Consider the following 12505-nt stretch of genomic DNA (forward strand, 5'->3'; position numbering starts at 1 on the left):
CATTTATTTATTTTTGAGACAGAGAGAGACAGAGCATGAACGGGGGAGGGGCAGAGAGAGAGGGAGACACAGAATCGGAAGCAGGTTCCAGGCTCTGAGCCATCAGCCCAGAGCCTGACGCGGGGCTTGAACTCACGGACCGCGAGATCGTGACCTGAGCTGAAGTCGGACGCTCAACCGACTGAGCCACCCAGGTGCCCCTGTAGTTTTATGGTTTTATTAACACAAATACTATGTGTGTATAAGCTTGTCTATCCAATTTCTTTGCTGTGCAGCTTGGTGTTGGGATTGGTGACTCTGGCCAGCTGGGCTGCTCTTTCTAAAATGGATTTGGCGTTCTTGTAAGAGACCTTACGAATAATCTCTGCACAGTAAGATTTGTTGCACATCAGCAGTATGTCAAGCTCCTTGACATTGTGGACTTGGAATTTCCAGAAACAATTAGGCAGCATGTGCTTTGTTTTCTTGTTGCTCCTGGAACCAATGCTGGGCATCAAGATGTAGCCCTTGAGTCTTCTGTGTACCCTATTGTCAATGTCTCTGGATTTGTGCCAGTTGCACTTAATTTCGACCTATTAGTCTGGTGCCGGATGAACTTCTTGGTCCTCTTTTTAACCATGTTGGGCTTTACCAGAGGTCTGAGGGTGGCAGTGATGATGAGTAGGAGATGGCTGCCACCTCTGCAGGCATCACTGAAGAGTGTGGAGAGTGATACTTAGAAATCTATATCTGAACAGTAGCTGTGCTCATTGTTTTTTTTTTTTTTTTTTTTTTTTTTTTTTTAATTTAAATTCAGGTTAGTTAACATATAGTGTAGTACTGATTCAGGAGTAGAACCCAGTGATTCATCACTTCCATATAACACCCAATGTTCCCAACAAGTGCCCTCCTTTTTTTTTTTTTTTTTTTTGGTGCAAAAAAGGTGATTTTATTAAAGCACGGGGACAGGACACAGGTGCAGGAAGAACTGCACTGGGGTCCTGACGTGTAACTCATTATATACCCTTAGGTTGCCAGGGGGTCAGGGATAGAGTAAGTCTCTAAGGAATTTTGGAAGCAAGGTTTCCAAGACTTTGAGGGGCTAGCTGTTGCTAGGGAAATGCCATTTATTACCATTTAATAAAACTTCAGTCATGAGACCCTTCAGATGTATAGTGGGGGGCCATAAGTTTGGAGTGTGATTGCCAGCATATATTTTGGGGCAGTTGAAATAAAACAAGTTGACTTACAGGGTCCTCGAGGTTGGGATAATGTTAAGCTAAGGTTCTCTTTTGCCCCTAGCAAAGTGTCATTATTGAGGCAGTTGAGCTGAGTTGAGCTCTTTGGACCAACTGTTACTAGTTGAGGGGAGCCTAGAATGCAGGGACCTGAACCCAATTAGAAGGGATAATTGTCCCAAGTGACTGGTAAGAGGTAAGCCAGAGGATAAATGGCATTGTTGTCTTAGGAACAAGGGAGGCCAAATAGGGTACACAGAGAGCAAAAGAGGCCGCTGAGCAATTGCCATAAATGGAGCTATGGGACCTGATATAGTATTGAGGGGCTCTGGCTTCTTGTTTTATTTCTATTTTTTATTAAAAATTTTGTTTAAGTTTATTCTGAGAGAGTAAGAGTGTGAGCAGGGGAAGGACAGAGAAGGAGAGAGAATCTCAAGCAGGCTCCACACTGACAGTGCATGGCCCAGCGAGGGGCTCAAACTCACAAACCGCACCATCATGATCTGAGCCAAGATCAAGAGTCAGATGCTTAAGTGACTGAGCCATGCAGACACGGCTCTGGCTCCTTGTTTTAAAGACTAGAGTTAAGGCAGACAATAGCAGAACATGGAACTAATGTTTTGTGGGAATAAACTACAGTAAATGTGAGCTCCTTTTCCTAGATCAAAGTCCATTTGATCCCTTCATTTTATATGCATGTTTTAAATAATTTTAAATAACACATTTGAAACATATAAGCCGTTCTTTTGGTCAGTCACAGAAACCAACTTTGTATAAACCCAGATTTTGACTTATTTTTCCTGTCTCAGTGGGCTCTTTACCTGAAGGCTGTGGCAATTCCAGTTCTAGACACAGGTCCTGATCCAGGACAGGCCTTATCAACAGCTGTGATGCCAACACTTGGCAGGACTTAGAATTAAATTTTCCTTTAAGACTTGGGAACTGGTGGCTCAGTTAACACTGGGAAACAGTGTGGTACAGTAGAAGGGTTCTGAGCTTTGTGTTCAGAGTCCAGCCTCAAGTTTCTACTCTGTCATTTACTAGTTGTAGGTATAGTTGTAGTTGTACTATAGTTGTAGGTAGGTAGGTTGCTTAAATTAAAACTCCTTTCCTTACCTGTGAAATGGAGATTAATCTATACCTTACATGACTTATTTGCAGAACCTGTTTATGAAGTGTACCTAAAGTACAATTTGGGTTTACTGCTCAGAAAATGGTAGCTTCTTTGTAATTAGGACTACTACGGTGTTCCATGTTGCTTCTTGAGTTGCCCTATTGTGAAACATTCCTGGGATTCTCTAGGAATGACCACCAGATACTTGCAACTCAGAGGAATAGAAATTTCTTTCTCCATTCCAATGGGACTGGAGGTTTTGCACTCAGCATTTACTTACTCACTTATTCCACTATGTCTTTCTGTATGGTGGAAGCTGGGAAACCTGGGGTTCTGGATGAGAATCCATTTCCACCAGTTAGACACACTTGTGTGGTATTTGGAGCACTGCTTAACTATCTGTTAGTGAAAAGCAAGGTAGAGTAGATGCTGGCTTTTTTTGTGGCAATGATTCTACCACTTGACCCCTTGGTGAGGGTCGAGGGGTGACTGTAGTGATGATGGCAGTCGGTTTGTACTGATTTCATTGATTGCAGAAGCATTCCAGGGTTTACTCCCTAGTGTCATGGGGGCAAGAGGCTGTTGTGGAGATGGTAGAAGCTTCTTGATTCTACACCTTCTTCATGAAGGCAGAGGAAGCGACTCCCTTGGCAGGCAATTTGGCATTGTTGTTTCACAAGTCCTTCTTGGAGTCAGCCTTGAGCCCATTTATCCAGCATTCTAATGATATTCCAATGAGGACTTGATTGTATTGAATTCCTTTTTCCTGAAGATAGCTAGAATGACTTTGGTTTTTTTCAGTTGAATGCTGTCAGATATAATTTCCACTGTCTAATTTTGTTCACGTTCTATTGGTCATATGCTCAGGCTTGTGACTACAGATCCTGGTCTTGTACCTTGCCTTCCACTTTTGAGACTTGTTCTGGGACTAGAGCCTTGACTCAAACCTGTCCTGTAGCCATGCACAGATATTCTGATTGGTACCTGCTGGCCTGAGGGAGCTCTAGCTTTTATTGCTGCTTAAGTTCCCCCACTGGGCTCCACTTGTCTGACTGGACTGCCTAGTGCATACTGTTGCTTGGGGTATCTTGAACTTGATACAGCTTTTGAACTCCATGAGTGGACTTCCCAACTGCCTCCCTTAATAGCCATTCATTCTCCCAGCCTGACTCTGGTCTTAAGCTGAGATGATTCTTGTGGTCTGTTCTCTATGGCCATGAATGATCCATGGCACCATGTACCGTTGGCTTGATCACAGATCTCCATTGGGTTAGTTCCATGGCACTCGCCCTTTACCCAGAAGAGTTTAGGGTGAGCCACCAGTATATATTACTAGGTACTCATTTTAGATCACATGCAGAAATAGTAAATCTTATAAACCAAATTGTGCAAAAATATCAAAAAGTCTACTTTTCATATGTTTCCAGTTAGAGAAGATTTAAACTGCCCCTGAAGTAGTTCTCTATTGTGAAGAAATTGAAGGATGCCATTGTTTTTAAAATGTTTCTACTGAAGTCACCATATGTTTCTACCTATGCCATGATTGATAAAAAAGATGATTTTTCCCCCATCTTTAAGAGGATAGGAATAGTTTTTATTTTGGTTGAATTATAAAATTTGTCAGAGTAGTAAGTAGGTTAAACAGTGCTACACAAATTTTCTTATAACCAATGAGAAAATAGATAAGTGAAAAGTTTCAGTTTGGGGGTGCCTGGGTGGCTCAGTCAGTTGAGCTTCCGACTTCAGCTTAGGTCATGATCTCACTGTCCATGAGTTCGAGCCCCACGTCGGGCTCTGTGCTGACAGCCTGGAGCCCATTTTGGATTCTGTGTCTCCATCTCTCTTCTAATAAGTACTCCATAGTACAGTAAGATATAAAACAAATTCTTATTTTATTTTTTATTTATTTTAATTTTTTTAATGTTTATTTACTTTTGAGAGAGAGAGAGGGAGAGAGACAGAGCGTGAGCAGAGAAGGGTCAGAGAGAGAGAGAGGGAGATGCAGAATCCAAAGCAGGCTCCAGGGCTCCAAGCTGTCAGCCCAGAGCCCGACGCGGGGCTTGAACTCACAAGCTGTGAGATCATGACCCGAGCTGAAGTTGGACGCTCAACCAACTGAGCCACCCAGGCGCCCCAACAAATTCTTATTTTAAATAAGAGCTTTATCCCCTAGCTAAAATTTGTATTTGAGAGACTGAATGTACACATGGACAATGGTCAGACTATATATACAAATAGAACTTTGACCCACAACCTTCAGCAACCTGCCTAGGAAACTCATTTCTTTCTTTCTTTCTTTCTTTCTTTCTTTCTTTCTTTCTTTCTTTCTTTCTTTCTTTCTTTCTTTCTTTCTCTCTCTCTCTCTCTCTCTCTCTCTCTCTCTCTCTCTCTCTCTCTCTCTTTCTTTCTTTCTTTCTTTCTTTCTTTCTTTCTTTCTTTCTTTCTTTCTTTCTTTCTTTTCCTCCTTTTTTAAATTAATAGCCAGCCTAGGAAGCCAGAATGTTATCAAATCAGATTTGGAGGAGGTCAGACAGCTATTTTTAGTAATAATCCAGGCAGCCAAACAATAACCTCTGTAACACTTGGCCCCAAAGTAATCAGGACTTGATTAATAACTGACAGCTTCCCTAATCTTTGCCCCTGCTTCCAACTTAGGAGCAATTGGAGAAAGCCAAATGTGCCCCCTAATCAGTCACATATCATGCCCCCCTTCTAGTTACCCCACTACCTCCGATCAGGGCATACCTAAATCATTCCCTTTGCTCCATTATGAAATACCCCATTCCTCTGCTTGCCTTGAGTCTTTGACAAAACTGTAGTATGGTGACTGACTCTCTTGCTATATAGCAAGCTCTGAATAAATAGCCTGCGCCTGTTCTCATTTGGTTGGTCTTGCTTTATTTCCACGTATCAATAGTGTCTAGGGAATCTTATAAAGTTGTTTCTTTTTTCCCTCTTGCCTTGAGTATGCTGATATTCTCAAAGTCCTGAGTCACTAATTTAAGGTTTCTTGATCTCTCAACTTTCCTGTTAGTAGAAATCTGTGTCTTCTGATTTGAACTTTAATTAAGGCTGAATTTGAAAATTTGGCTTATAATTTAAAATTCAACATTCTCTATCCATAATGAAATAGTTTGTTTATGGTTCTAGATTGCATTATAACTAATATTTTTTTTACCAAAGATTGTTAAATTTGGAACCCATTCTGAATGTTAACTAGAATACACCCATTAATTTAGTTTTATGTGTATGCTTATGTTTCTCCTCTGAGAAATGCAAATAATTAAGCAGGTGTCGACAAACTACAGTGCCTCATTTTTCCTTAAGTGTTTCCTGGCCTTCTAACATCTTCTCCTTATTAGTATTCTCATCTTATTACAATCTTTATTTCTTTTTATTCTCTCTTCTTCCCTCGCATTATAGTAAGTCATTGTTTTTCAAAGTGTGGTCCTCAAGCCACCTATATTACCCAAGAATCATGTCAAAATGAAGATTCTTGGGCCTCAGTTAATATCTACTGAAGCAGACTCTGGAGTGGGTTTCAGGAATTTGCATCTCAAACATGTCCCTCAGATGATTTCTGTATACATCACATTCATTTTAATCTTTGCATCTGTCTATATATGTTTACCTATGTATCTGTATACAGACTCCAATTTAGGAATCACTGGTCTATGTGACAGGCACTTGACAGGCATTATAATTTATCGCCATTTTCAAGATTAAAGAGATAATTTCTACTTTATTATTAAGGGGAACTGTGGCTCAAGATAGTGACTTGTCCATGCTCACAGCTAGGAAATTATAGAACTGGGAGTACAAGCCAGATTTCCAACCCAGAAATAATCCTTTATGTCAAAGAAAAAATCTTTACCTTTTCTATGGGGACTAACCTTAATGCCTTACTGAGTCACTCATCCAATTCAGCTGCCAGAGTCTCTTTGGTAGCTGGATATAGACCTAGGCTAAGTTGTGAGATATGTTTTTGTCAGTGAAACTTAATCATCATCCCATTTATAAGATAAAGCAACATCTCAGTGGGGAACCTTGAGCAAAGGTGTAAATGATGAATTGCACCCAGGGCAGTTGTGGACGATTGGCTTAGAGCAGCAAGCAATATAGTTTCAGCAACGAATCCTGTGATTGTTGAGATTGGGACTAAACTTGAACTACGGGGATCTAAGTTCATTTTCTTTTGGCAAAACATCTTTAAGGGAAAGTCTTAAAAAGGCTTATAAAAACTTAAAAGGCCCTTGGACATCAAATGGCTCTTACAAATTAATCAGAAACATACGGATTAGATTTCTCATAAAATACATTTAAGTTTAAAATTATGGGAAAAAGCATCAGGCAAAATGTCTTTTAGGTTTGTCCAAACCAAACCCTAAATGCTTGGGAAAAGTTGGAAATACTTTAACAAAAGCAGGATGACACTGAGTACATATGTGGCATCTTTAGGTGACACAGGAAAACAGAATCCCTTTCTATAGTGGGGTGGGGCCTGAACTCACATGGAAATGTAGAAAGCAGCTCTAGCAGGTTTTGGTGATGCTAGGTAGTGGGATAAAGGTTTCAAGAGGAGACAGGAAGGGAGGAGGAGAGTTTGGAGTATGAGGAGATGGGCTTTCACTCTTTCTAGGGAGGCTGGCATTCTTTTTCTCCCTCAGTGCTGGCTCATTCCCACCCTTTGCGAGTCTTCTAGGAGCAACCTGGGTGTAAAGGAGTGGTATATGGCCAGGTGGCAGAAAAATCTACATTTAATCCTAGCTCTGTCTTTTCCTAGCTGGCTGATGATCTAAGGCACTACCATCTAAGACAGAGGGATGACTACTGTAATCCATGAGGCTCACTAAGCCTCCATTTCCCATCCATTAAATAGGAGGTAGTACAGTCTTTGGCTGTAGTGTTGTAAAGGTTTGGGTGAGATGATTGTTTAATTCATTGAAGCACTAATTCGTGGCACCTTCTAAGGTTATTCTTCGACATAATCTTAATGTACTTGTTCTGAGATTTCTAAGGAAAAGGGAGACTTGCTACACAGAATGCATCAAGATTGAGGAATGGAGAAGGGTCTGGGGGAAAGAAGGGTTTTCCTTGCGTCCAGGTGGAAGAGAAATTTTAGCACTGAATTTATTATTTTTTAATGTTTATTTATTTTTGAGAGAGAGAGACAGAGAGGGAGAGAGACAGTGTGAGTGAGGGAGGGGAAGATAGAGAGAGGGAGACACAGAATCCAAAACAGGCTTCAGGCTCTGAGCTGTCAGCACAGAGACTGATGTGGGGCTTGAACGCAGGGACTGTGAGATAGTGTCCTGAGCCAAAGTTGGACGCTTAATGGACTGAGCCACCCAGGTGCCCCAGCACTGAATTCAGAACTAAATGTGGAAATGAGTGTTCCCTTGTATGGAGGGGTGAATGTGATCTATTAGTTCTTCCTTTGGATGCAGACAGCTTTTGAGTCTTAAAAAAAATAAGTATCAGTATGGATGCACAAGTGGTTAGTCTTCTAAATTTGTATTCTGTTTTGGAAATGATCTAGTTTTTTAATAATATATATTTTTGTATGAACTATTGTTCCAAAGAATTTTGAGGCTGCAAAAATCTTTCCATGGACATGGTACCTTTCCAAAACCAAAAGGAAAGGTTATTGTAAATGAATAATTTGAGTGTTATGAAAATCCTCAATCCAGTTTGATCAGTTTCTTCCCTCCTCTCTGATCTAGGCTTCTGTGTAGAGAGCATGGCCTCCATAAGGGTAACTCAACTTTTTGTAAAGCTGACTAGGTCTTTGGAAGTGACCCAACTTTTCTCCCTCCTCCAACCCAAACTCACAGCTTACTCAAAGCTCGGGGAGAGAGAGTACCTGACTAAATTTGTCTATTTTTGGAATCCACCCACAAAAATGATTTCTTTTAAAATGTTTTGGTTACTGTCTTCCAGTTTAAAAAATAGCTTAAATTAAAATGCATAGACACAGCCATCATATAGTTGAATATAAACTCTGGACGTTTTATAAAATGTTAGATACTTTTAGAAATATGTAAGCATCTAGGTATGTTAATAACTTGTTCTTAGATCCTTTACATTTATTTTTGTGTTTGTATTTGTCACCTTGTAGACCATGGATCAAATAAAACACACCTGTCAAGTTGGAAAATGAATGTGAATCTCCTAATTGGTTGCATAATCATTTTTTCATCTGCGTGACTACATACATATTTAATTATAGATTTTTGAATGGGAGCTCAAATGCAACAATTTAACGTTACCATGAGAATTCAATTTATTTTCTTAAATTTATGTTTATGTTTTTGCTTATGCATTATGGTTGTTACACATTTTAGGGGTATGTGTACAATGGAAAACACCCATTTACTGTTGAGAACCTCTTGTTAAAACTGGGTTGTGTAAACTCAGACCAGTGTGTTACATAATAAGACAATTTACAATCATCATGATAACAGAGGCTGTTTTCTGGAAAGAAAAGATAACAATATCTGTAAAACTGCACCTGCAAGGAGGCTATAATTTCTGTGTGGCTGTGACAGACAATGTGAATCATGGATTATTACCATTTTTTTTAAGGGCTCCATGCATTTCCCATTATTTATTATAGCTCCTATAGGACTTGCTCCAGTATACTCCCATGGATTGAGATATATATTCAGACACACAGATGTATATATAGTTATATACTTCTATACATATATTACATGCACACATTACACTTGTAATTTATAGCAAAGAAAATAAATAAGCTCAGTGGTTAAAATCTTGCAAAACACCCAAACTCAGACAAAAGGAACCTTTACATCTGCCTGTTAGGCTTACTCGAAGGATTCTCAAAGCTGCTGACCAGATTTTCAAGGAGAAAGCTCAATCTCGTTAATGAACCATAGCCAAAGGCCAAGGTTTCCTCTGGTGTACATGTAGCCAGTGGCTTCATTTGTCACTTGGCTTTGGGCTCTGCTGAGCTGCATCCAACCCCAAGTGCCCATGGATATGACGGATTCCAGCAAAACCCAATGGAGTTCTTTTTTTTTTTTTCCCTCCACTTTTCCTGTTGTCATCACGCTGTTTAGAAGCCCCATTGTCTTGGTGCCAAATGATTCCCTGCTGCAAATGAATCACTTCTGTGAAATACTTATAGGATAATCAATTAGATATTTAATAATTCTACATGGCAACAGGGAAAAACAAAGTGTCAAGTTTGATAGATTTACTTTTTCTTTCTTGATTACCTTGACCATTCTCAAACATTTCTAGTCCTACACTTTCTGTATTGATTACTTACTGCCACAGTAATGCTGAGTAACAACTATGCAACCTCAGCAACACAATTAGCATTTATTCCTCATTCTGGAGTCAGCTGGGGATTAGCTAGAGGGTCTTGCTGATCTTGGCAGGGCTTGCTTACTCATCTGGGGGGTATTGGGCTGTTGAATGGTCTAAGATGGCCTCAGCTGGGGCAACTGACCTTTGCTAGGTGTCTTCATCTTCTGGCAGTTGAGTCCAATCATGTTCTTAATGGTGTTGGCAAGGTGTGAGAAAGAGGTTAAGCTCAACTGTGAAGCACTTTTCAAATCTTCTTGTATCAGAATTGCTAACATCTCATTGGCCAAAGCAAACCATGTGGATGAGCCTAGGGTCAGACTGGTGGACATTGCCAAATTACATGGCAAAGAGCACAGATCTAGAAAAAGGTGAAGAGTTAGGACCATGCTTTTGATGTATTATACCCTTCCTCCCATAGAACTACTTCTCAGGAAAGGATTCAAGTAATATTTCTAGTGAGCTGCAGTGACTGTTTTGTGCAAAGATAATGCATTGCCAACACCATGGCTGCTTTTATAAGATAAAAATATAGAAGAAAAGGAATGAGGCTCTGTGGTGGGTTAAAGATGTCCACTAATTCTTAGACTCTTCCTCTCAGGGAGTGACAATTTCTCTATCCCTTTCAACTTGGGCTGGACCGGTGGCTATTTAATAGAACACAGTGGAAGTGGCCCATTGTCTTCTTCTGGGCCCAGCCCTAGAGGAGATGGGCAGCTTCCATATCCCCCCTCTTGGAATATTCATTCTTGTCATATCCTCATTCAGAACACAGTTGTGGTGAGATAAAAACCCAAGCCACATGGAGAGGCTATATGTGGGCTCTCTGGTCAAAAGTTAGCCTCAGCTGCCAGCCTTGTGATGTCAATGGTTCAGCCTAGTTTGGCTCCAGATGACTATAGTCCCAGCCAATGTGAAGAACATGCCTGCTTTGGCTAGCTTGGCCAAGAATGTGACAGATAATAAAACAATTATTGTTTATTTAAGTTGCTAATATTTGGGCTGGTTTGTTATACAGCTATAGATAACTCAAACAAGTTTATGAGCCAGTTTCCAGGCATAAGATCAGGGTGAAAGAGGTATTTTTGATGTAGGAGTTTTTCTAGGGACTTTAAAAAGGCAGGGACCTATTTTTACTTAAACTTAGAGCCAACTTCATAAATAGTTCTCTGGAAAAGTAAATGCAGTTTATCAAGGGTGCTGACTTGTAAGTAGAAAAGCATAAATCTTAGACCTTGGCCATTGTAGGTTTTGCCATATCATCACCTTGGACTCCGTTGTTGGCTGTAGAGAGTTCAACACAGAGCTCTTTGAGCAAGAGGAGCTACCTTGTCTCTTATCACTTCCTAATGCATGCATGTGCTCATGTGTGTGTTTGTGTGTACTGCCAATTTCATTCTTCAGTGCCACCCAGCATGATTCAGGGCTTGTGTTTCACCCATTCATTGATAAATACCTATCTCTGCCTTGACATTGTATTTAATTTTGAAAGAGATTTGCTCTTGTGGCTGGCAAATCCCATCATGTCTTCTCAGGACAAATAGCATCTCTATTTGAATTGCCACCTGCTATGAGTCCTCCAGACTTTTGCTTCTTCCTTATTGCAGGTGGTCTGAAGCTGCCTGTACCATCATTTAACTCAGATGATTCTCCATTTAGCTGCAAATTCCTATCTGGTCACTTTTTTCTTTTAGTACCTCTGACCTTTATTGAGGTATAATTGACAAAACTGTATATAAAGTATACAGTGTAATGATTTGATGTGTACGTTGTGAAATATTTGTCATAATCAAGTTAATGAACACATCTACCTCCTCACATAACCACCCCTTTGTGTGTGTGTGTGTTGAAAACATTTAAGATCTATACTCTCAGCAAATTTTAAGTATACAATACAGTATTAAGTATAATCACATGCTGTGTATTAGATCCTTGGAACCTGTTCATTTTAAGTGAAAGTTTGTATCTTTTGACCTACTTCTCCCCATTTCTTCCACCTCTCAGCTCCTGGCAACCATCATTCTATTCTGCTTCTAGGAGTTAAACTTTTTTTTTTTTTTTTTTTTTTTTAAGTTTCCACAAATAGATGATACCATACAGTATTTTTCTTTCTCTTTCTGGCTTATTACACTTAACAGAATGCCCTTCAGATTCATCTACATTGTTGCAAATGGCAGGATTTTCTTTTATTTTTATGGCCGAATAATATTCCATTGTGTGTATTTGTATGTGTACATATATATACATACCACATCTTCTTTATCCATTCATCTGTTGATGGATACTTGGACTGCTTCCATAGTTTGGCTTTGTAAATAAATAATGCTGCAGTAAACATAGGGGTGCATATGTCCCTTCAAATTAGTGTTTTTGTATTCTTTGGGTAAATATCCAGTATTGCAATTATTGGATCATATGGTAGTTCTATTTTTAATTTTTCTTTTCTTTTTCTTTCTTTTTTTTTTGAGAGAGACTGCATGTGTGCACAATCAGGGGAGTGGCAGAGAGGGGAGTGAGAGAGAGAATCTTAAGCAGACTCCACATGCAGTCATTTAACTGACTGAGCCACCTGGGTGCCCCCGATTTTTTTATTAAGAAACCTCTATTCTGTCTTCCACAGTGACTATTCACTTTACATTCTCACTAACAATATACAAAGGTTCCTTTTTCTGTCATTGCCAACACCTGTTAGCTCTTCTTGATAATAGCCATGCTAACAAGTATGAGGTGATATCTGTGACTCTTAAACAGATAAGCCACCAAAGAACCAGGGGCAAACTGCAAGCCTGGTACAGTGAAGATAGCTCTGGACTCAGGCTTAGAAGATTTATTACCACCTAAC

At 39.8% G+C, this 12505-nt stretch overlaps 1 pseudogene; it reads right to left on the reverse strand.

Annotated features, from left to right (window-relative positions):
* Positions 1-251: 251 nt before the first annotated feature.
* The window catches only part of LOC102970467, a 29237-nt pseudogene continuing 16983 nt past the window's right edge, over positions 252-12505 (reverse strand).

The sequence above is a fragment of the Panthera tigris genome, chromosome F2, assembly GCF_018350195.1.
Source record: "Panthera tigris isolate Pti1 chromosome F2, P.tigris_Pti1_mat1.1, whole genome shotgun sequence".
Taxonomy (NCBI): Eukaryota; Metazoa; Chordata; class Mammalia; order Carnivora; family Felidae; genus Panthera; species Panthera tigris.